Genomic DNA, 26,384 nt, shown 5'->3' on the forward strand with positions numbered 1-26,384 from the left:
ACTTATATTAGTTTCTGTCCTTTCAAAGCCTGAATTTACTCTATCCAAGAATGATTTGGTGTAATATAAAGCAAAATGTGTGTGTGTGTATAAAACTCACCAGTCCTGGACTAGTTAGTCATTAGGATTTTTCATTGTCAAATACGAGAACACTAAAAATCAAAGACAGTTTCCCCCATCTGCTCTTTATCATTTAAAATATGCAGTGTCACTGTATCCTAGACATTAAAATATGATATTTTCTTTGCTCTTTGTACTGGTCAGGATAAATCACTAGTGGTCTAACAAAGAGCCCCAGCATGTCAGTGGCTTTCACATTAAAGGCTTATTTTTCATTTGTGTCACAGGCCATTACTGTTCCATGCAGCCGTTCAGTGACCCTCACTTCTTCCATCTAGTTTTCTCCACTGGTTCCTTTGCATCTGGGTAACCAATGGGGTAAGAAAAAGAACATGGCTAATTGTGAGAGTGATCATAAGAGGCTAGGCTTAAAAGTGGTATGCATCATTTTTCTCCACAATCCATTTACCATAACTCAGTCATATCCCTTCACCTAAAGAAGCTGAGAAATTTCGAACATGTCTCCTTTTCTAAAGGAAGAGGAGAAACATGCATATAGGTGAGGAGAAGTGTTCTCGACCGTAAGCTTCAATAGATACATAAAAAAACAATTTTTTTTAATAGATGAGAATGGTCTCTCAGAGGAATTGTCACAGCCTCCAAATCTATGTGAATTTAATTGGGGATGCTGTTGTATTTTGGTGAAAAGAGTATGGGATTTGAAATCAGAATAAGTGGATTTATGTTTTTCATAGCTTATCACTTAAACTCCATGGCTTTGTATGAGACACACTCTTCATGCGCATCAGTTTCATTACCTGTAAAATGGTGATGGTAATACTGGTTTCACCTATGGCATAGGTTGTTTTCAGGGTCAACCGAGGTCAGAGGAAGAGTTATTGTTTTTTGTGAAGTGCTGTTCAAAATTAAGTGCCCCTCCTTTCCTCCTCCTCCTCTTTGGTCCATTTTCCACTTTTACTGCCACGAAGATATGTTGCGTCTCCTGGCTATAAGGAAGACAGAGAAAGATGATAATGCCTACATTACTGGGAGACTAAACATTGTTTTCAGTCTTCCCTCAGACACTGAGTATTTATATTATATATAAAAAATGTATTTTAGTTCCTGGATTGGTGGGGGGGACTAAGATGGAATGTATTCCTTTTAAACCAGTGTTAAAAACAAAGAAGCAAATTGTCAGCATCCTTAGGTGTTGACTTATGTCATCAGCTTCTAAAATTCAGTGTGAAAAATCTTAACTGTTCTTAAAGCCACCTCCTTCCTTCTACAGAAGGAAGGGTTTTAGAACAGGGTGATACAAATGTGGAGTGTGGTCTCTTGAAATATTTTCTTGGGGGAAAAACAAAACGGTAGAGGATAGATGTACTGTCTTGAATTTTCCTTGAGTTGAGATCACTGAACAAGTAGTATATTAAATGGAGTAGAATTTTCTTAATGAAGATATTTTGTATTTTAAATATCTTTATCACAAATTATTGATTAGGTATCAATATGTATATCTTAATTCCAACAAGCCAAAAAGGATTAATTGGTTTTTACCAGTGTAAATTATTTTATAGGCCTCTAGGTCTCTGTCTTGGTTATTGAAAGAACTTCTCCCAAGATGTGTGCAAAGGATACAGTTTGGAGATAATGAGGAATTTGTGTGTGTGTGTGTGTGTGTGTGTGTGTGTTGTTTTTCACAATTTCCTTCTTTGCAGCCCTCTACCCCACTGTATCAGTGGAATTCATTACTTTAGGAGAAGGCTAACATAGCTGATCCCTAAAAGTCAGTTGAGTTTCTGAGCTTACTTTTTTGTTGTTTTTTTTTTTTTTTTTTTTTTTTGCGGTATATGGGCCTCTCACTGTTGCGGCCTCTCCCGCTGAGGAGCACAGGCTCTGGACGCACAGGCCCAGCGGCCATGGCTCACGGGCCCAGCCACTCCGTGGCATGTGGGATCTTCCCGGACCGGGGCACGAACCTGTGTCCCCTGCATTGGCAGGCGGACTCCCAACCACTGCGCCACCAGGGAAGCCCTGAGCTTACTTTTTAAAGTCCTCAGTAACAATACTCTTGAAAGCTGAGACTTTTACTACAAGAACCTGAGATTCAAAAGCTTAAGAGTCTGGAAGTTTCAATGCATAGAGTTTATGCCAAACCACAGAGTGGGAAGGAATGGCTCATGAGTGTTTTCCTGCTCAAGGGAGAGCAGGTTTGAGCAGGAGTCATCCAGGAGGAAAATAGAGGTGAGAGGCTGGTGAGGAGCTGCAGCAAGTGTTTAGTGCCCTGTTCTTCTCCTACTGAGACTTTGGAGGATCTAAGGATAGGATAGGATAGGTTAGGGCGGGATGAATTTGGGGCCATGTAGCTTGCTTCCTAATGAAGCTCAAGAGAAAGAAAGCAATTCTTGTAGGTTGTCTCCCAGTCCATCATGGCGCTATAGCAGCAAAGTATAATAAAAGGCAGCAGGAAGGTCTAGGCAGAGAAAGTCTAAAGCAGCATGCCAAAATGCCTGCAACCCCAGGAAATGCCAGATAGTAAAAAAATTTTTCATCCCCCTGAGGTAGTTTGTAAGAATGGTCTTTCGCATTTACTATTTTTTAATGTGTAAAATTCATAATTGCTACAAATTTGAATCATTACAGTCTAATTTTTCTTTCTCGTATTTAGATGTCAAGTGATCCAAAAGTCTCTGGAGTCCTCTGTGTGACCTTCGAGGACCCATCAACCTGAAACCAGAACAGGATGGAGGTGTTTCTACTGTGGATGCCATAGTGGTAGGTTCCAAGGATCAAAGAACAAGCTCCATTAGAAGTCAGTGTGGATGGATGCTCATGGCCAGGGTTGACATCCCCTGGTACTCACTAGCAAGGCCCTATCAGTTGTGACAGTTATTATCTGTTTTGACTGGTTGGTGCCTGTATCTTATTGCTTGTTAAACATTTTGAGTATCACACCTACTGGTGACCTTGGCCTGATGGCGGGAAGTTTAAAAAATCCCCTCCCCCAATTTGGATCACCCCTTAGGGATAAGGAAAAAAAAAGGGAAGGGAGCATCCTGAAATGACTGATGATTCCCTCTCCAGGACTCTAGAATAAACCAGTGACTACATTTACCTTGATTGTTAGGCATAAGTTTTCTGTTATCAGTGAATTGATTTAAGTTCATTTACAATGAGTAAAAGAGAGCTTGATTTTTTACCATGTAAACTTCATAACTGCTGCAAATGTGAATCACTGCATTCTGGCTTTCACTTCTCATATCTAGATGTTGACTGTGCCCCAAAGTCTCTAAAGCCATCAGGCATTATCTTGGGGAGTTCTGAGGGGAAACTGTCCTTCTGTAATTTTAAGGACTGGGACTTAGGAAGAAGGACTCAGTGGTGATATTACCACAGTGGAGTTGGACTTACAAGCTGGCATAGTGGAATTTCACCTTCCTACTTTGTAGAGATTGAGAAAATCTGTCAAGCAAACCCCACAGCAGATAAGAGGCTGAATAATATGTTTCTTTCACATGGCTTAAAATTGGGAGACCTCAGTTTCAAATAGGAAAAACAGCAAGTGGAAGAAGAATAAAAACCAAAACAAAAATAATAGAGAGGAAATAGACTGATGTTCATAGCTTACCACAGAGTTAATCAAAAGGGCTTAAATAATCTTCTGGGGAAGATATTTATCAGCATGTCTAGGAATGAATTTTTAAGAGTATTAAGAAGTACTTTATGTATTTTGAGTCTATGCTTGAAAGTAGCAGATAAATTCAGAGGAATTTAAGGGATGATCTTTTGGAAAAGATACTCACTCCTTAAAAAATGTTTTATTTGCCTATATAGACTAGGATGGAGTCATTGCATGTCTCTGGTTAGGGCTTCAGAGACCTGAACAATCAATCCAGAGATATGTTCATCAGATCAAGGATGAGTGCCTCATATGGAAGCAGTGTGATCATTGTTAGACTTTGGAATGAGTGACTGGACAGAGTGATGGAGCCTTTTTTCAGGAAGTTATGAAAACGAGGAAACATTTTCATTGGTCTATTTAGATTACTTGAAGGTGGGAGGGACAAAAGAAGAAATGAGGCAGCCGAGTCAGATGTAATGAGCATTTTGGGTCAGTGCTATTCTCGGTTGTCTTTAAATATGAATTACCTATATTTGAAATTTAAAATAATTATAGATTTTTTGCTTTAAGTAGTGGATAACAAAAATAGGTAAGAACGGAGAGCCTGGGGGAATATGACTGACATATGGTGCAAGGGAAATGGTCTCACTGGTCTCAACATTTGATTTTAAGAGTCAATATATTTTTCAAAAATTCCATTGGAAGACATTTCATTGTTTTGATACAGAATATCATCTGACACTAATAATGATATTCATCACAATCTGGAGTGTTAAGAGAATTTGCTGCCCTAAAAAAAGGGCTTGTGAAAGTTATTGTTCATTCAGTATCTCTAGGTTTCAGGGTGATTTTTAAAAATTCGTACGGGATTAGGGTCATCTTGAGGCTGTACATGGGAAAATATTTTTTTGCAAGGCCCTGTCTATTTAAACAATTTGACTAAACAACATAAAATTAATGTGCCCATTTGAGGCATAGTGATTTATCAATGAAAATTTAGAATAATGTGTAAAGAAGTGGTACTTACATATTTGTTTGCTGTCCATTCAGTGCATGTGAAGATTCTTCATGGTGTCTAGGGACCATGTCTTCCTGTTAAGGTTTAGGAACCACCTCTCTGTTTTCTTTTTTGTCAAATACACCATTCCTGTCTAACTTCATATCTCCCACAATAGGAAAAAGGTGAGGAGTATGTTATTATTCACAAAGCCATAGCTCTTTGGAGTCTGTTTGTATTGAAGCAATGTGGGTAGGTCTCTAATAACCATTTATTTAGTGCTGGTCATATCATTACTCATGGCACTTCATCCTCCATTGTGCTGCCTATAAATATTGGCCTCCAATGACTCTAAAGGATCATTACCATGCTTTTTTTGCTGATGACCACAAATGTAAGTTTTACCCAGAGTATACAGAAAAATGGGAACAATAATTCATTTTTTGGGTCATGTTAAATTTACCATTTGTAATTTTATAGTGTAAATATAGAATAACAGATTTTTCATCCATGTCTTCTCTTGATTATTTTAGGATGCAATTACTGCATTCCTAGTGATCTCTTTCAGTGTTGATGATAGGAGAGGGTCCTCTGGGCCCAGTGAGAAGAGTGGTCCCATTCCCACAAAATGGCCAACCTTGGAAAATACAATGCAGTATGATCTATTACAAGGGTCTGTGGCCATTTTACTCCATTTGTGGAGTAACAGTCTCCAAAAACCTTGGAGAAGATGAATGAGGCCACTCCTGAGGACTTGCAGACATGTGGCAAGGAGCATGTGGGAGTGGGGTAGTCACCCTTGCGCCAGCAGCGAGGATGGAAGGGTGGCTCACACAGGATAAAGGATGCCTACTGCTGCCTCCCCAAACCTGGGGTTCTGTAGACTGGAGGCAGCACTGCAGTGGGGACACTGGCAGACCCACAAATGCCAGGCTCAAGCCCAAAAGTGGACAGTTACTCCACAACCCGAATGATCCTATGTCCAATGTGAGCAAATCATACAAAAATCAGTAGGCCAACACCATCCTGGCAGCCCAGTCTTATGGGGGTGGGCCACTTGCCTGGGTCTAACAGTGATGCTGTATAGGGTGTTGTAGATTTGGAAGCATTGGAGGGATCATATGCAGACAGCCATACTGTTGACTTAGAGCTGGAGATACTTCAGCCCTTCACTCTGCAATGGGCTGTCAGAGTGAAGTGGTGTAATTACCCAAAAGACAAGAGCTATATATAATTTTTTAGGGAAGCATGTGTATGTGTGTATTCCCTTAATGCATATGTATACACATACACATATATAAATACATACAAAATAATATAAGCACATATTTTATATATTTTATTATGTATAAAAATGCATACAAACATAAATATACTTACATCTTTCACACATATATCTCTTCCATTTGGTAGAAGGATTTGGCTTCATTCATTCATTTTACTCAATTTTATTCATTCACATAACCTACTTATTGCAAAGCAACCATTTTCATGTTTTTCATCCAATAAGTCATTTTGATTTGTGAAATAATGGCATTAATATGACACTAATCTTCATTTCTTCACTTCTAATGGGAGCTGGATAGGCAGACTTACAGTGAATACTGAGTTCTCTTTACAATCATATTTTCTTCATGGCCGATACTTTTGTGTAATTTTGTGTAATTTGGAGGATTTCTTATTAACTTGACCCTGCTCATCTAGTCTTACTTCTTCCTTTTAGTATATAGTACTTCGTGCTATATTTTCAAGAGAATACTTACAAAGAAAAATTATTCAGCAAATAAAGGAAATGAAAACCCCAATGGATATTGTGTAAGAATAGAAGTGTATCATTACCAATGAAATACTTTTTCCTATAAACAAAATGAGGAACCAGACAGACTAGGAAGAATTAAGTATGCTTAAATGTGCTGAGGTCTTGGAAATTTTAACTATAAGAAGAACACACATCACTGCATGTGTTTAAGGGGTATAGCTTTCTCATTCTCTACATTCACTGGAATTTTGAGAAGTAATACCAAGTATATGTTTTGAGCTTTGTGACCTCTGAACTCAGTGGTAACGGCAGAGGCACCTGGAAGTGTCTTGTAGGTATGGTGGCTGTATCTCAGGTATGAAAAGAGAGAATACAGGGTCAGAGGGACTTCATGGTGAGGCAGTGGTGAATATGGGCCTTGAGGACTGGACAGTAGTTTGGAAATTGGAGTAGTGGATGTGGTGGGGTGCTGTGCAGAAGCCCCTTCAGCAGGGCACACACATTGCCCAGCTGCAGGGAAGGTTGGCCGCTGACAGATCTCAGCCTCCCTCTCTGAGAACTGCCCTTTGCCAAATGTTATGTCCCCTCCCTGAGGGAATCGCACCTGCAGTGACTGGTCAATGTGGGGTAGAGCACCAGCCCGTGGACACAATCATGACATCCCTGAAGGGCCATACCAGCTCTAGAGCTTCACGTGGGATCATTTAAAGACCTCATTTGTGGAACCTCACCGTGGTTTAATGTCTCCCTTTGCCCAATCCTGCACCCCTTGCTTCCTCATAGGTCTTCCTGAGAACTCCCCAGTATGCCTCTTGCACACAAATCCAGTGTCTCATTGTTTCTGGGATAAGTGATTTAGTACAGTGTTAGGCTTTCCAGGCAGAGGGTTACTTTGGGAAATAGTGAGATGTCCAGTTTGGCTAGGGTGTTGGGTTGCATATATGGGCAAAGTGAAGCAGAAGTTTGGAAAGGATTCACTATGGTAGACAAGGGGCAGCGTTGGGGCATGGGGAGGATCGGCAGTTTTGATCATGGGGCAGCCTTATGGCAAGTTTAGATCAAATTATCAAGTTTTTCTTTGGTGTATCTCACAGACTATATTATAATAAGAAATGTAACTGAAAGAAGTCAGTTTATAATGTGCTGTCATTTTTAGGTACAAATACCATCATCAGTGGACCATGCCTTTGGATTTTTTTTCAAGAAATAGAAATAGAATTGAGCAGATTGTCCACATATGCAAACTCCACATGCATTTATAAAATAGCTGGTAAGGGTTAAAGCTATTGCCTCTTCCCTTTACAGTACTTGTTCCTATTTATGAAAAACATACTACGTACCAGAGATTATTTATGTTATCTCTGAGTCTCACAACAACCCTTCAAGATAGTATTAATGTAGGGAGGGTGGGAGGGAGGGAGACGCAAGAGGGAAGACATATGGGAACATAGGTTTATGTATGACTGATTCACTTTGCTATAAAGCAGAAACTAACACACCATTGTAAAGCAATTATACCCAATAAAGATGTTTAAAAAAAAAAAAGGATAGGAAAAAGATACCAAGTAAATGATATTTCAAAGAAATTTAGACTGACTATATTAATATAACACAAAGAAGATTTTTAGAGCACAAAGTATCAGAGCAAAAGAAATATTTCATAACCTAATTTTATAAGAGTTAAATCATCAAAAGGAGAGAAATCTTAAATACGATATGCCTAATAACAGAGCTTCAAAATGTATAAAACAAAAACTGCTCAAACTAAAAGGCAAAATAGACAAATCCACCTTTTTAATCAGACTTCAACATTCCTCTCCCAGTAATAGAACAAGCACATCAAAAATTAGTAAGGATAAAAAGACCTGAATAAATATATAAACCAATATTATCTATTTGACATTTATACAACACTCCACCCAATGAAAGCAGAATACACATTGTTTTTAATTGCATATGAGGTGTTTACATAAATATACCATTAAAAATTTCAATAAATTTTAAAGTATTCAAAAAAAAAAAAAAGATAGTATTAATGTCCCAATTTTAGGGTTGGGGAAAGTGAGGCTTGGATAGGATAAGGGACTTCCCTAGTGAATTAAGGGGTAGATATGGAATTCAACTCCAGATTTCTTTAACTTGGAAGCTCCTGCTCTTCAAGTCAGATGAGCTGGTCCCATGCAGCCCATGATCTGGGCCTCGTGCTCTTGGGCGCTGACTCATTAGGCCTAAGCGATGACCAAGACATGTGCTTATTAACCCTTAAAACCATCTGTTCAACTAACTGAAGCAGCTGTTCAATAACTTAGCAGTTGATCCAAACTATTCCTTCTTCAATAACAATAATAATCATAGAAAGCACTTCTGTTTTTATAATTTGCAAAGCCCTTTTTATGTGTCATGCTGTTTGAGCTTCACAACAGAGCTGTGTGTTAGGTAAAACAGAGCATGATCCCCATTCTACGCATAAAGGAACTGAGGCTCAAAGGAGTTCAAATGCTGACATTCACTTGGCTTAAAAGGGGCAAGACCAGGTCTTGAATCCTGGCGATCCATTTTGTGCTCCACACTGCTTCTCTTAAGCCACTTACTTAAGCATCTGAGAGGGAATGGGAGGTTCTATGGCAGATGCACCTCCTACTTTCTTTGACCTTGGTTGAACCAAAATGCTCTATAGATACACTGAGATTGTGAAAGATTCACCAGCTAAGAAATGAAAATGGCATGTCTGAAGTGATTAAAAGAGAGGTTCGACTGTGCTTGCTGGGTAGACACCAGGATTCTGGCACCGTTATACTTGACTACAATTATCTCTAATTATCATTCCATTCTGGTGGTTGCTTTCTACTTCTATAAAAACCTGATCTTTTCCCCTCATGTCACCTGAAGGGCCCTTTTTCCTAAACTGCCTAGGATTGTCATTTAAAGTTGATTGCCATGTCTCACCAGCAAAAGATTCCCAGGTTACTGAAACAAGCACCTTCTTCTCTATATTGGGTTTTCTGTATCATTGTTTACCTGGCACTTTGTACTCTAAGTTTTAAGAGTTAAAACTTAAAGAATTTAAAAAATTTTTTAAAGAATTTTTAAATTAAGAATTAAAAAAAGAATTGAAAAAAATTAAGAATTAAAAACATTTTTTTTCTATCTTTTTGATATCACCTCATCAAAACAGCAGTGATTTCTAAGCATTGTGTTTGTGTTGGGTTCCTGGCTTCACGATATACCTGGTATTTATTAGCACCACAATCCTGCAGAAGAAAAGACTCAAGACGGGGTCTCTTTATAACTAGGAAAGGTGGGATATGCTCAGAGTAGCTGAGATGGGGGTGGGGAGAAGTGTGGGAAGAGAGGGGAGGAGCAGGGGAGGGACAGAAATGGCCTTTGTGAGAAAATGCTCCCTTCTGGCTCAGTCAGGCGTCGAGACTTCTCTGTTGAGAGAAACTTCTCCTTTTTTACAAACTCCATGAAAGTGAATTGTGTGTGAAGGAAAAATGACCTCACACCTTACTCTGCTTTCCATGAAGTAAAAACATCGTGGTGGAAAATTTACAAGGAAAGCAATTTGATTTCTCTATTTCTCTTGCCATATATTTTCAGTATTACTCAACACTTGGACCGTCCCTGCTAAGTGTCTGTCCTTACTTACCTCATTTGTATTTCCCAACCACTTTATTTAATAGCTTGCTAAATATAATGCCCCCTCACCCTGTTTTGGTTTTTTTTTTTTTTTAAACAGATGAAGGATGAGACAGGAAGTAGTGACATAATTTCTCCGGATTCACACTGCAAGTTTACAGCAGAGGCCAGGGCTGGTTAAGAACTCAGACCAGCTCTTTTCCCAGCTCTGCTCTAGGGCACAAATTGTAGAAGATGAAACATCCCTCCAGGGTGAAATGTTTATCATGGGTTAACAATTCAGTTACATAGAACAGGGCTGGGCATACCCCCCTCCACCCACCCCCAGGGTCAAATCTGGCCCACTGTCTGTTTTCTTGCAGCCTGACCTGGGAGCTAAAAATGGTTATTTGCATTTTATAAGATTTTTCAAAATCAGGAGAAGCAGAATAATATTTCACAACACATGAAAAGTATATGAAATTCTACTTTTGTGTCCATAATACCGTAGTGTTGGAACACAGCCACACCCGTTTGTTTACGTATGATCCTTGGCTGCTTTCACGCTATAATAGAAGAGTTGAGTGGATACAACAGAAACTTGAAAAGCCTAAAATAGTTTATAATTTGTAAATTAGATGGCCTGCCAGGCCTAAAATATTTATTTTAGGGCCCTTTACAGAAAAAGCTTGCTGACCTCTGATATAGAAGATTCTGAGGGATGAGGCATAGAATAAGTATTAATTTTTGGCTCATGCGTAGAGGCCAGTGTCTGTCAGTAATGGGAGGCAAAGAAAGGTGGGGCAATGGATGAATCTTCTACAGGAAAATTCTAATTTTTCTCCGAGTATGTCCCATATGAGATATCCCCAAGTACATAAGGACTCCCCTCTCCTTTTTTTTTTTTAAGTTGGTTCTGAGTTTTTCAGTTATGGGAAAGGAAAATGGTACTCAGAGAAGTTTAGTGACTTCCTGAAAGTCACACAGCTGGTCGGTGTTTTGTCTGTGACTTAAGTCCAGATCTTCTATTTCAAATCCAGGGTGCTTTCAATCACACCATGCTTCTGTAAGCTGGGGTAGCCAGAGAGAAGCCAAGTTTATTGGCAGGAACTCTTTGTAGTGAAAAAAAGGGAGGGCTTGATCCAGGCCTGTGCCACCAGGGTCTCTCCTAGCACTCCCTAAACCACAACACTCTTGTGTTCTTAGTATGCTCTGCCTGATAGTACTAATGGCCCATGTAGTCACATCTTATATCGTCAACTAGAGGATGAGTCCTTTCAACACAGGGTTTTCAGATTTAACAAATTAAATACAGAATACCCACTTATATTTGAATTTTAGATAAACAAATACTTTTTTAGTATATGATGTTCCATTTTGCATGAGATATATTTTGAAAGTTATATTAAAAATTCTGTTGCTTATCTGAAATTCAAATTTATCTGGACAGCCTGTATTTTATCTGATTATCTTTCTTTTGAGGGCAGGGGTCAGGGACTTTATTTACTCTTTTTTTTTAAATATTTATTTTTGGCTGTGTTGGGTCTTAGTTGCGGCACGTGGGATCTTCATTGAGGCATGTGGGATCTTTTGTGGCAGCGGGGGTTTCTCTCTAGTTGTGGCATGTGGATTTTCTCTTCTCTAGTTGTGGCACGTGGGCTCCAGGGTGCGTGGGCTCTGTAGTTTGCGGCACACAGGCTCTCTAGTTGAGGCGCGCGAGCTCAGTAGTTGTGGCGCGTGGGCTTAGTTGCCCTGTGGCATCTTAGTTCCCTGACCAGGGATCAAACCCGTGCCCCCTGCATTGGAAGGTGGATTCTTTACCACTGGACCACCAGGAAAGTCCCCTATTTACTCTATTTTTTTTTTTTTTTTTTTTGCGGTACGCGGGCCTCTCACTGTTGCGGCCTCTCCCGTTGCGGAGCACAGGCTCCGGACGCGCAGACTCAGCGGCCATGGCTCATGGGCCCAGCCGCTCCGCGGCATGTGGGATCTTCCTGGACCGGGGCACGAACCCGTGTCCCCTGCATCGGCAGGCGGACTCTCAACCACTGCGCCACCAGGGAAGCCCATCCCTCTTTACTCTTTATTTATCTACTTCTTTCCTCCCATATTGCCATTACTCCCACACCTAGTCCCACAATGCCTAACACAGTGCCGTTGAAAGATACTTATATACTAAAATTTAATTAAAACCAACCTTTCCCAAGCTAAACACTGGCTTCCATCAAGCTGAGGAGACAGACATGTAAAAAGATTCTGACACCCACTGTAATAGCAGGATGAGCCAAGAGCTGTAGGGGTCCCAGGGAAGGAGCCCCTCAGCCTTCAGGGTAGAAATTGGAAAGGTTTCCCAGTGGATGTGGTCCCCAAGGTGGGTTTTGAAGTAAGGGTAGGAGCTTACTGGACCAGGTCCAGGAGGGGGTATCAGAGAAAGGGAGAAGCATGTACCAAGTCATAACTAAAGAAAAGGGAATGGTATGCCCAGGAATAATGAGATGAACTGGGTGACTGATTGCCGGTATCTGCGACTTAGTAGGCACTTAATAAAATAGTGAGTTAAAGATTAGTCCCCAAAGCTAAATTTGGCAGCTCATAGAAATGGCCCTAGAATTAAGACCACCCATGGTCCTCATTCTCAGTATTGTGACTCTTATTGCCAATTCTTGAGTCACTAATGTAACAGCCTTTACAGTCAGGCAAATGTTCTTGGTAAGTCCCTGTTTGCTTCAGATTAGCCCCATGATATAGTTACCCTGTCCTTTGCCATGGCGTGAAAGAAATCCCTTAGTGAAGTACAGTATGCAGTTACTGTACTTGAACTGGTGATGGGAAGAGACCCATGGCCTTCCTGGGCCTGAGGTTGGGCATTTCTTCTACCTTAAGGATCTAATTGTCCATAAGTGACTCTCTAGGAGATAAGGAAGTCTGTTGTTAGTCAACTTATTCCCATTGACATTAGCCTCACACATCACAGTTCTTAGCCTTTTTCCAAACAACACTAACAGATAATATGTACAGTATCTTCTGTATGTGCCCTTTCTCCACTCTTGTCCATCTTTCTGGGTAGCCCAGAAAGCTGCACTGTATACACTGTCTCAGTGGACAACCTTGCCCTCACTGTGGAGGCTAGTTGGTGAGTGAGGTGGCTCTGTCTGCTGAGTCACTCTAAGTTCATTGTGTCCCTCTACAAAAGGCCACAGCTTCCATCAGTTGCCTTCTCCACACGGCTGCCTTCTCTGGCTCCAGAAAGTGCTCCCTTCCTTGCTCCTCCCCCACCGTAGGCTTTAGGTAGTAATGGCTTCCCACTCTTGTTTACCATGGGGTATGTACTTGTCCTTGTTCGCTCTCCTAAACGCTGCACCTTGATAAATGGTCATCACTTTGTTAAACTTTCCTCAGTTAATCAGTTTGAATATGCCATTTGTTTCTTGATGGGACCCTGACTGATACTGATGGAACAAGTATTAAGACAATCATTTATTTACTTACTAGTTCATATTCACAATACGACAAATGGAGAAAAAGTTAATTCAAGAACATCTCATATTTTTCTTTATCATATATTATGAACAACAGGTGACAATATATTATGTAAGGAAGTAAGCTGGTTTTGAAAACAAATTGTATATTAACTTAGTTAATATTTCTAGGGAGTGTCAGGTGTTAAACAGAAAACCAAGTGAATTACTCAATAGAATTGCTATTTCTTTTGCAGGTGCAGGTATAATGGTAAAGAGCATGAGCTCTGATGTCAGGAAGATCTAGTTTTGAATCTGAGCTGTTTTAATTACTACCTGTGGTTATGGGATAAGTTACTTTACCTCTCTTGGCCTTGTCTACAATGTGAGAGTGAGAATTCCTCTGTCACAGGATGGTTGTGAGGATTAAGTGAGATATTGGGTAAAGGACCTGAATAGACTTTTTTCCAGAGAAGACATGCAAATGACCGATAGGTACATGAAAAGGTGCTTAACATCACTAATCATTAGGGAAATGCAAAAATCAAAACCCCGATGAGATATCCCCTCATACTTGTTAGGATGACTGTTATCAAAAAGACAAGAAATAGCAAATGTTGGTGAGGACATGGAGAGAAGGGAAACCTTGTGCACTGTTGGTGGGAAAGTAAATTATTGCAGCCATTTTGAAAAACAGTATGGAGGGTCCTCAAGAAATTAAAAATACAACTACTATATGATCCAGAAATCCCACTCTTGAGTATATATATCTGAATGACGTGAAATAATGATCTGGAAGGAATGTGCTTCCATGATCATTGCATCATTATTCACAGTAGCCAAGATATGGCTACAACCTATGTGTCCGTCAACAGATGAATGGATAAGGAAGATGTGGTGTGTATATATATATATATACACGATGGAATATTACTCAGCCATAAAAAAAGAAGGAAATACTGCCATTTACGACAATGCGGATGAATCTGGAGAGCATTCTGTTAAGTGAAATAAGCCAGATAAAGACAAATATTGTATGGTATCACTTATATGTGGAATCTAAAAAAAAAGAAGCCCATCTCATAGAAACAGAGAGTAGAATGGTGGCTGCCAGGGGCTATTAGAGTGGGAAGTAGGGAGATGTTAGGTCAAAGCGTGTGAACTTTCAGTTATAAGATGAAGTTCTAAGGATCTAATGTACATCTAATGTACAGAATGGTGTCTATAGTTAATAATACCATATTGTATACTTGAAATTTCCTGAGAGCAGATCTTAAGTGGTCTCACCACAAAAGACAAACAAAAAAACAATTAAATGAGATAATGTTTATAAAGTGCTTAGCTGGTTGCCTGGTGTAATGGGATTATTGAAATGCCTAAGTGATACTCAGAGACCCATCATTTTCATTGTGTCCAACAATTAGCCTTGGGATCTAGAGCAGCATCTTCCAATAGAACTTTCTGCAGTGACGGAACCAGCCTGTATTTGTGCTGTCCAATATGTGCCTACTGAGTACTTGAAATGTGGCTAGTGTGGCTGAGGAGCTGAATTTTTTTTAATTCTAATTAAATTTAAGTGGCTATACATGGTTCATGGCTACCATATTGGACTGTGTAAATCTAGAGAGTAAACATAAAAGGAACAAGTCATTTTGTAAGATCATCAATGCTGTTTGAACATGTGAACACACAAAAGCCATAAAAATAGGATAAAGTCAAACGTTTCAACTGTTCATGCTTCTAGAAACTGACATGATATAGTACATGCAATACTCATAAAAAAGGTTTTTTGTACTGGATAAAGCAGAGAGATTGAATTTATACACAAACACATAAACATACACTTAAAGGGAATATTTTGGATAAATTTATTTTAAACCAGATTATCTGGATAATTATCTCAATTTCTTCTTTTGCTTTGGTTCATATTAATATGAGAAGTTCTCTGCACCTTGCCCTTCTGGAGTTCATGGCAGACGTTACTCATCAACACAGCACATCTTCCTGCTGAGCCCAGTGGGACCTTCTAATCCTCAACTAGACAGTGAAGGCAGGTATGACCCATACTGACATGTGACGTATGTGAGATAAACACGTGACATGTGAGATAAAGCCCATTTTCCACCCTGGATTTGGATACATTCTTTTAAAGGAGTACTTGGGTAATCTGGAAAGAAAAAATACCAGGTTATGTAATAAAATGATAAATATATTTAGAGCTAAAGAATTTTAGAGCTAGAGAAGGCTTAAAGAGATGTCTTCCTTTTCTTGGATTTGAGTTTCTTGAATTTGAGTTACACATGTACCATATCTGCTGCATGTCTTCTGATTACCCCTTCTAGATCCAGTGGTCACCCTTCTCCTCCTAGCTCTGTGCCCTGGGAGGCTGACCTGTGGACTGCTTCCTTGCCCTGGGCTTCCTGTTGGAATTGGCCAGTTGGAGGCACCAGCAGGAGATCTGGCAATCAGATAAGAGTGAAATTGGAGTATTTATTCCTCTGACTCCCTTCCTGTGGGGACAGTGTGGACTATCTGGGTCCCCATACTGTGAGTCATAGCCCCTACCTCCTGTTAGGGACCCTCTCTTCATAATTCTCTCTCTCCTTGGAAACGGCTCCTTCCCATTGCCTCTTCAGGCCTATGGACAGTAAGGGGAGTACAGCCATTGCTAGCCCCTAGTGCTACTCTATTTCTTGTTTCCCCATACCCAGACCACTTCTCTGAAAAGAGTCTCTTTATCATAAACTCTCTTCATATTACACAATTTGAGTATGCCATTATTTTCTGCTGGGACTTGGTCTCAGGTATCTGTGAAATAATATCTGGATGCTCTCTCTGGGCCTTTCTTCGTAGAGACAATTGCTACAGGGATAATTTAGGACACTGCTCTTTAAAGCAGTTGTTTAATCTCACTGCTTTACCAGACACCAACTCAGACCCCTCCAGGGTGAGTCATTCTATCTGTGTGGGTAGGGTTAAACTCCCCAAAGTGTAAGAAAGATTATCTTGATAATGGTGACAGAATTTTCTCAAAAGTCGAAGTGCATAGGCCCCAAACAAAATAAACAACCAAGAAGGCCTGTGCATTTAGATGCCTTGGGCAGTGACCCACAGCTCAGCCCCTCCTTTCTGGGCAGGATGTGGTCAGCGTACTATACACGGTTAAGAAATTTCCCTTCTGAGCTTCTTTATCCTGTAGTTTGGTGTGGATGAAATTGATTCCAAGTAATACCTAGAAGTTGAGTGCAGAATTAGTAGAAGAGTTTTGGAAGAATCAGGATAGTGTATTAATTTTCTTCTGCCCCAAAGATTGTTAAAAGTGGTTCTTAGCAGGGCTCCCTTCCTTTATCTTGGGCTGGCTTTCTATGGCATGAAATGTTAGATGGGGAACCCTCCTGAACTCTTGGCTTTCCAGTGTCATGCTCGTAAAAGTGCTAAAACCTCTTCTGTCCCAGATGTCCCTCACGCCCTGAAATACCTTTCTGTGCAGAAGTTCTGTCACATTTCCAGAAATCCCCATTATTAGCATGATAACCTTAAAGGTATTACAGAGTGGTCCATTTTGCTGGGTTAAGGCACTATTTTGTGGGAAAGGGGGCATTACATGTCAGCCAGATGACATCAGGATTAAATGTATATGGTTTAACCTATTACCAACTAGTATCACATGCAGGGAGAATGGAGAAATGGGAGTCCTGGTTGGGAAGGCGGTAAGCAAAGGTGTGAGGCATACAGAATCACTCAGCAATGGCAGAACCCTTAGGGACAGCACAGTGGGAAGTTAGGTGACTAGAAAGCACTGGATGCCTGAGTGTGCCTGGGTGTGATTAACATTGTCATCAAAGATGAACTCTACTGAAACATGACAACACAGTCTTATGTAAAGTGTTCAGGTCAAAACTTAATAAATATATTTCCTTTCCTGCTTCATTCATAATGTGGCTGAAAACTGTCCCAGATAGGAGATTGTCAAAGGATACCTAAGGATGTGCCTGATCTTGAAGAACTAAACTGTTATGATAAATCAGAAGCCAGAGTGGCAATCTTCTGTCAGCTCACTGATTAATTGGTAGTGGTTGTGTGAAGTGTTGTGTTGATAAGGAGTGTGAGGTAGCATCCAGTCTCAACGAATAAGAATGACGTTGGGGGGCATCCCTGGTGGCGCAGTGGTTGAGAGTCCGCCTGCCGATGCAGGGGACACGGGTTCGTGCCCCGGTCCGGGAAGATCCCACATGCCGCGGAGCGGCTGGGCCTGTGAGCCATGGCCGCTGAGCCTGCGCGTCTGGAGCCTGTGCTCCACAACGGGAGAGGCCACAACAGTGAGAGGCCTGTGTACCGCAAAAAAAAAAAAAAAAAAAAAAAAAAGAATGACGTTGGGGCTTCCCTGGTGGCACAGTGGTTGAGAATCTGCCTGCTAATGCAGGGGACATGGGTTCGAGCCCTGGTCTGGGAAGATCCCACATGCCGCGGAGCAACTAGGCCCGTGAGCCACAACTACTGAGCCTGCGCGTCTGGAGCCCGTGCTCCGCAACAAGAGAGGCCGCCATAGTGAGAGGCCCGCGCACCACGATGAAGAGTGGCCCCCGCTTGCCACATCTAGAGAAAGCCCTCGCACAGAAATGAACACAGAAAAAATAAATAAATTAATTAATAAACTCCTACCCCCAACATCTTCTTTAAAAAGAAAAAAAGAATGACGTTGTTGATTAGCAATAGGCTCATGGGCTGAATAGGGGGAGGTGATGCATGTGCTGCACATTTGCCAAGCCTAGCAAGGGCCTTTTGCCCCTTTAATCCGTAATCAAAATGTAATTTTGGGGTGTTCAAGGGCCTTAGACCAGTTTCAGAATCCCTAGTATTTCCATCCTGGGAGTTTACTGTCACTGGATCAGTATATGCATGGAAGGTGTATATGCAGGAAACTTTTCATTTCTTCCTATGATTATGTCTGTAATTTGGGTTAGATGCCAGTGGATGGTTTGAGGATTTAGGCTGAGGTCTGATGGCCCAAGAGGCTTGGTCTCCAAAAGGAGTGGCTGATGAGGAGCATATCTTCATATGCTTGTTTCCTCATTTCATACTCCTGAACTAGGTCAGGTCTGAGAGAAGCCCTAGGAGTCATCCTTGACTCCTCTCTTTCCCTCATTCCCCGTCCAACCTGTCAGTAAGACCTGACAGAATATATGCTGATATGACCACTTTTTATCACCTCCACTGTCACCACTCCAGTCCATCCTCTGCCATGTCTTATCTTGCCTGCTATCATAGATTCCCATCTGGCTTCTTGTTCTCACTCTTTCTCCCTTCAGTCTGTCCTCCATGCCAATTTTAGAAACATAAAAAAATGTCATTCACCTGCTTAAAACCCTCCAATGGCTTTCCAACAGACTTGTAGTAAGTTCAGAATGCTTTACCATGGCCTCAAATATCCACACAATCTGTGATCTGGCCCCTTCCTGTCTCTTTGGGCTCATTTCCTGCCACTCTCTTCCTCTGTCCTGCTCTTCCAGCCACCCTGGCCTACTTTCTGTTCCTCTGTCTTGCCAAGCTCATTTCCACCTTGGCCCCTTTGCCAGGTATGTTCTCCCCATAGATCTTCACGTGGCTTTCTCTTTCATTCATCCAGGTCTCCTTTGAATGTTACCTTCTTACTTGGCCCCTTTATCTGAAGTGACACCCCTTCCCCATGTTACTCCCCATTTTCTAACTTTATTTTTTTATGGTGTTGTTCATTACTACTGGATATTATGTTAAATATTTTTTTGTTTATGTGTAGATTTTCTCTCTTTCCTCTGGAATATAAGTCTTTGAGGACAGCGACTTTTATCTGTTTATTGTTGTATACCAATGCCTAGAAGGATGTCTAGAACATAGTACATATACAGGAAATATTTGTCAAAAGGATGAATGGATTGTTGAAAGTAAGGGGTCTTCTTTAGGCCGCAGGATTGCACATCAAGTCATGTGGAAGCTCAAGACAGTGGTGCTTGGGGCGATGAGGCAGGAATCCTCAGCAAGGAGTGTGGCACGTGAGGCTAGGTCCAGACAGCTGATGGTGAGGGCTGATGCAGGAGCCATAAGGCAGCAGAGCCATCCGAAAGCACAGAGCTTCCAGGGAATTGTGAATCGATCCCAGAATCCAAGTGAATGATCATTACAGCAGCTGTGAGTTCCTTGCACAAAGAAGTTCACACTGAGGCACTTTCTATCTCAGATGGAAAGCTTCCTAAATGCTTCTGGTTGAATCAGGGGCCACAGTGTAGGGCTTGAGTAGGTTCTGAGGTCGAGCTGAATTCAGAGATGGTAAACTGATTAATCCAAAGAGGTAGGTGATAGAGGCTTACCTGCCAGGAAACCATCATTGATCAATCCATTTAATTCTGTGAAGTATGGGGAGAGACTCAAGCCTTCCAAAACCATCTCCACATACTATAACCCCCACCTTGCAGATACCCCCCGCAAAACACAGTCCTTTAGGGGAGATGTCATGGTGCTGATAGTCCCCCAGAGACCAATGGATTCTGTGGCCCACTCACTTCTCATTTCGGGGAACTCCACTCAGCAGCAGGGGCCTCTGTGCAGGCTGGGAATCCCCACTGCAGCAGCAGTCACTGTGGTGTTGAGCTGCAAACTGCTTTTCAGATTTAGCACACAACTTCATGAGGAGGCAAAGTTGTGTCGTTTCTGATGAGAACCAAAGCCAGTGATGCTGAAATATCTAGGAAATGGGAAGATTATTTCTAGAGGTTGGAAGCAAATGCTCAAGCTGGAAGTGTAGCAGGCACTGGCCTTTGTGTGTCCCCATCTCCAATTCTGTTTGCCCATTCCTGATATCTGTGTAGAAAGAAGTACATTGTTGTGTGTTCATAACTCAGCTCATCATCTGAGGGTAAGTAGAAAAGAGACTTGGCATGGCTTTTAGAGGAAGTAAGGTTCTTCTCTCCCACCAGGCTCCTAAGTAAACCACTTAGGCCTTTCATGACTCAGAAACCACAGACTCCACAGCCAACATGCATCTATTCATTCTTGTCTACAAATATTGATTGAGACTCTATTGTGTGTGACTAACACAGTGCTTGGGTTGAGGACGTAACAGTAAAATAAGATTCACTCTCTCCCCTCAAAAGTACTTAAACCCACTGTAGTGTGGTACATTCTACAGCATGGAGGGCAATGTAATCTAGCAAGGAACGTAAGCTGAGTTTTTCTACTATCTGTATGACCTTGGACAAGTCACTTGCCTTCTCTGAGTTTCAGTTTTCTCATCTATATTTCAAGGAAATTACCCATATTATGGGATTTAATAAAGTAATGCATGTTAAGTGTTTAGCTCATGGTCAATAAATGTAAGTTATGATTCTGGTTATTATTTTATGATAAGTGTGGGGAATGCTGTGGCACATTTATATATTGAAATATCATATTTCTAGGCAAATATATTTATGTTCAGGGCCACGCCTAGAAAAAATTAGAGTAATTGGAGATATCATTTTTTTACTATCTGCCCGAGAGCCCCTCTATCCAACTCTATCTCCTTCCGCCTTTCCTGGAAGCCCTGTGTGCTCTGGATCTTCCTCTGATTTTCTCTGTCAGCGCTTCTCTCAGTAGATTGACAGATTGGAAGGAATCCAAGCAAGATATGCATGTCACATTATCATTGATTTAGATCATTGCCCTTCCTGGAGATTTTCACATCTCACCCAAAGAATGGTGTCATTTCAGGTATCAGTAAAAACTGCCTTTTCTGGAAGTAGTGAAAGAGTTAGGTATCTGTGTAAGGAGAGACAGATAGATTGATGGACTGGTCCCAGAAACAGACTCATGAATACATGGAAACTTGGTTCATAACGGAGATGGCAATACAAATCTGCAGAGAAAGAACTATTCAAGTGCTGGAATAATTGGCTGTGGGAAAAAAAAATTATCCCTACCTCATGCTATATACACAAGCAAATTCCAGATGGAATTAAGACCTACATATTAAAAGGAAAGTTTAAAACTTTGAGGGGAAAACATAGAGAACTTTTAAACATAGGGAGCTATGTCTCAAAAGGTATACGCCAAAGGGAAGAGGTTTTAAAATATGATTATATTAAAATATTGCACTTCTATACCAACAAAGACACAATAAGCAAAGGTAAAATACAAGCTGCAGACTGAAAGAAGATACTTGTAAGCAACATTCTTAATGAAAATTTGTATTTTTGATTCCTACAAATCAGTAAAAAAGATAATCCAAGAAAAACGGACAAATAATATGAAACTGGACAGTGCAGAAAAAAAAGAAGAGACTCAGTCTCATTAATAACAAGGGAAATTCAAATTAAAACCATATTGTGATACCATTTTGCACTCCCGAGGTCGACCAAAAGGATAATATCTGATAAAACCAATTTGCCAAGGATATAGGGAAACAAGCATTCTCACACCTTGCTGGTGAGAATGTAAATGGGTAAGACTACTCTAGAGAGCACATTGGCAATATCTATCAAAGTTGCAAGTGTCTATATCCTAAGACCCACCTATTCTACTTCTAGGTATATAACCTAGAAAATCTCTTGCACATATATACAAAGTGCCAGGCACAAGAATGTTCATTGCATCATTTTTGTAAAGGCAAAAAATTGAAAACTTTAAATGCCCATCAATAAAAGGATGGACAAATAAGTTGTGAATTAGTCATATAATGCAATCCTGTACAGCAGTTAAAATGAATGAGATAGAGCTACATGTACTAATATGGATCAGTCTCTGAAAGGTAATATTAGGGTAGAAATATCAATCTATAGAAGGATCTGAATTATATATACCATTTAGGTAAAATTTTAAAAACCAAACTTTATATCATTTACATTATATATTTATTTTATGTTACATTATATCTTTATTATATGTTTATATGTGATATATGTTGCTTATGTTATGTATTTATTACATATGTACATCTAAATCATATACTTAAGAAAGCACATGTATGTTGTTTATGTAAAAATACATAGGAAAAATATCAAAAACAGGCATGGGCAGGACAAATATCAACTGGAGGACAGTTTGGAGATGGAGGAAAGAAAAGGGGATGGCGGTGGTTTGGTGTGGGAAGGCTTAAAAAAGATTTGAACCAAATATGATAAAATGTTATTGCTAAATCTAGGTGGTTGATAGTATATACACAAATGTTTATACATTTCCTTATGTTTGATGTTTTAAAATTTAAAAACAAATGAAAAAGAACTGGTTCTCTTTCTTGATGCTGAGGTTGACCTTCCTTATAGCTTTTCCAGTTAGCGTTCCAATTAGATTATAAGCGTGGGGGTCGATTTATTCCCGACAGTACCTTGTGGATTTGCAATACGTAGTTTGACTCTTTGTCATGTTCTCTTCTTTGCTGGAGACCAGGTTTATCTATGTAAGGGATGCCATGTGTGGGTGTTCCTTCCCTTCACAAAGGTGCTGCTGGCTGAGCGGTGAAAGAGCCTGAAGTGCAGTCTGTGCTCTGCTTCCCAGGCTATGACCCCTGGCACAGGGCTGCATCCCTTGTCTGGCTGCATCCAACCAGAGTGGGCATCTTTTGCTAACTCAGATGCCTGGGGAGAAGCCTTGTTTCTAATTTGATTATGTAGCAGGTGGTGCCTTTTTCTATTTGTACAAAAGCATTCTAGACTAAAAGCAGACCTGACCTAGGATATTAAGGCCGCACCTAGGGTTTCCCACCCGTGTTGGGGTAGGTATTAACTAAGTTGTTGAGAGTAAGGTCGAAAACATGCTTACACTGCCTAAGACAGCCAGACAGAGGGTGGAGGAGGATCCAACTTGTTTCCTAGTCTCTACTGCAGTTAACATTCCTCAGCATTCCTTAAGTCTGCAGCACATGGGAGCAAACCAGGTCCTATTAACCGTCCCCCTCCTAACCAAGAAGCACTCGTGTGAAAACCACCTGCAAATTTTTAAATAAATTTGTGGGCATTTTCTGATGACCTTGAGTGGGAAAGCATGGTTGATGAATGATGAATTAGTCCTTGGCTGGGAAGGCAGACATAGGTGCTGGATAGCAGCTATTTGAGGTGAATTGTTATGACTGAATTGATTTCACCTGGTGTGTCTACTTAGCCTCTGCTTTGGATTAGGTATTATGTAAGCCAGACCATAAAATAATCTTCACAAAGCTAATAAATTAATGGTACTTAGGGACACAGCACATCTGCATATCCATTCACTGGCTTGGGAGAATGACAGTGATAACCCTCACTCTTCATATGTATCTCTGGAACAGCAGGAGATAGGAGATGAACAGTGAGCTCTTAAGTGCAAAATAAACAGGTATTCATATTCTGTGCCCCCAAAGCTGCAAAAAATCTTTTAAGAAATTTGTACTGATACTACCTTGAAGATGATACTTATTGGATCAACACATTATAATTGATTCAGTCTCTTAGTATAAAGGTACAGCTGCAACTTAAAGTTAATACAGTCCAGATTCTGTAACCATCAGATTCATTCAGTGGTCCATTTTTCCTTCCAACCAGTCATCCAAGAAACATCGGTTGAATGCCTACTGTGTGTTAGGTGCTAGGGATAGAAGATTGAATAATAAATTGTTTCTTCTCTCAAGCAAGTCAGATGCTCAGATAAATTACACTCCAATGTTTTAAGGGCAGTAAGAGAAAGGAACCCAGGAGACTGTGAGAAGCCTAACTCAGCAGCTAGTGAGGGTATGTGTGTGAGTCAGGGAGGACCTCTTGGAGGAGGTGATGTCTAAGCTAGATTCAAAAGGCTGAGTAGGGTCTGCTGTAAGGAAGGACATTTCAGGAAGAGGAAGCAGCCTGATCAAAGGTACTATAAATGGAATCTGTTGGTTTTTTGTCCACCCAGATGCCATTTTTCTTTTCCTGGATAACCCTTTGGGGAATTACCCCTCCTCTATATGGCGCCGTCTTGGTGGAACTGCTGGTGCTCTGAAATCTAAGCTTGAGGCAGCTGAGCTAACCTAGGTCTGTGGAACTCTCTTGCTCAGGAATTTGATTCTTCAGCCCAGTTATTGCAAAGAAGGAAAATGGTTGTTGCAGAGCCCCAAAAAGATTGTTCATAGCTTCTACTACATGGATCCCAGACGTGTTCTGGTTCTCAACTTTTCCATGTCTGATTCTGTAGTTTTCCCTTCAATTCTGTGAACTGTCTCACATCCTTCCAATAAAATCTTTTTTGCTCATTATCCAGAATCAGTAGCTGTAGCTTGCAGCTACAAAACCCTAACTGACAAAAGAAAAAAAAAAAAAATCAATGGTGGAAGCTATAAATAGAAGTTTAGGAAGTCTACTCTTTATCTTCCACAGCTCCTTCAGAAAATTTTCTAAACTCTTCAGAGGTAAGAGGTAAGAAAGAGAGAGAAGGAAGGAAGGGAGGGAGAGAGGGAGGGAGGGAAAGAAAGATAGATTAATTTATCAATCATGCTGTGACCAGGCATCTTCCCAGATAGATGCATGATAGGAAGTACATTCCTGAGAATGGCTGGGTTTGCAGGGAGAAACCCATTGGTATCATTTAAATCTCTGCCACTGGCCGGCCTCTGTCTCCTCTTCCACAGAATAGCTATTGCATACAGCATTCAGGAGAAAAGAAACTGTTTGATGCTGCTTCACACAGAACCCATCAGGAATCCACCAGAGACCACTCTGCATTGACAATTTACCCAGCTGGCCCTCAGGGCAGAAATGTGGATGACAAGGATGTCAGATTTTGAGTCTGCAGCTGGCTGAGCTTCTTAGCTTCTAGCCCATAAGCCCAAGGTCTATTATTGAAGTGGAAACAATTAAAAGCTCTGGCCTTTTCATTGTTTTGTAATTACAGCAACATCTCTGATACAAATTATGACTCATTTACTCTTCAAGGTAATTAGTATCTGGACCACCACCAAGCAAACCCTTTCTAGGCTGAGAGTGGTATCACATGGTGCCCTCAGAAAGCTGGAGACTCCAGTTCATGAAGGAAGAGGCTTTGCCCAATGTAGGAATGTGGGGAGGGTTCCCCTCTTCATAGATGTGGCATCTCATTGAAAATACTTGGTTCTTCTGGGATGTTATTGGTAGTTACAAAGCTTTATTGTTATTTTCATTATTGTGTATATTGCTATTATCAGAATTTCCCTGCAAAATGACCTTGGTAGTTTAGCCTGCAGGGAAGTGCCTTATGAATTTATGTGAATTCTTTTCACTTAAATTAAATTTCTGCTTTCTTTTCCATTTCCCTGTTGGAGACAACCAATGGAGGACTTCCTGTGACAGATTTATAGAAAGTAGTGTCTGAAAGAAAGCAATCGATCACAAATTCTGTAGTAGTTTTGGGAGAATCAGAATTTTCTCTCTTATGGTGAATACTGGCTCAAATACTCTTGAGTTATTTCTAGTATCAGTCACAACTCTTGCCAATGACAGTTTCCAGGCGTGAACTGGCTTAAGCATAATGGAGAATTTACTGGTTATTGAAAACTCAAGATTCTGATTTTGCTTTGACTTGATTTGGAGTTCAAGTTTCTCTCCTAGTGACTTTGCCGTCTCCTTTGTTGGATTCATTTCCACCTCATACCCCCAGAAGCTCCAGGTTTATCCCATCACAAGGGTAAACCCATCAGAGGAGAGCAAACATTTTGACCCAGAATTTCCTGCTGGCTCTGTAAAATTCACCATATTGGATCAATTTAGGTCAGATGCCCACCCTTGCAAGAAACAACCATGACCAGGAAGGGCCCTGATCTCATTGGCTTGTGCACAAAGTAAGGGTGGAATCTTACACCCTGTGGGGCTGAAAGGGAGGATGGCTCACCACAAACAAATCAGTGAACAAACAGTCCTAAGAAATCGGTGCTGTTGTAGG

At 40.7% G+C, this 26,384-nt stretch overlaps 1 long non-coding RNA gene across 9 annotated transcripts in view; it reads left to right on the plus strand.

Annotated features, from left to right (window-relative positions):
• LOC307175547 overlaps positions 1-26,384 on the plus strand; it is a 407,817-nt gene that overhangs the window by 49,791 nt on the left and 331,642 nt on the right. For 7 of the 9 annotated variants that reach the window (XR_013824357.1, XR_013824360.1, XR_013824361.1 and 4 more), the window contains one exon: positions 2,732-2,838. This is a non-coding gene — a long non-coding RNA (uncharacterized lncRNA). Of the gene's footprint in view, positions 1-347; positions 439-2,731; positions 2,839-26,384 lie in introns of all 9 variants that reach the window. The other 2 variants (XR_013824358.1, XR_013824359.1) reach the window with 1 other exon arrangement.

The sequence above is a fragment of the Stenella coeruleoalba genome (genome assembly GCF_951394435.1).
Source record: "Stenella coeruleoalba genome assembly, chromosome: 16".
Taxonomy (NCBI): domain Eukaryota; kingdom Metazoa; phylum Chordata; class Mammalia; order Artiodactyla; family Delphinidae; genus Stenella; species Stenella coeruleoalba.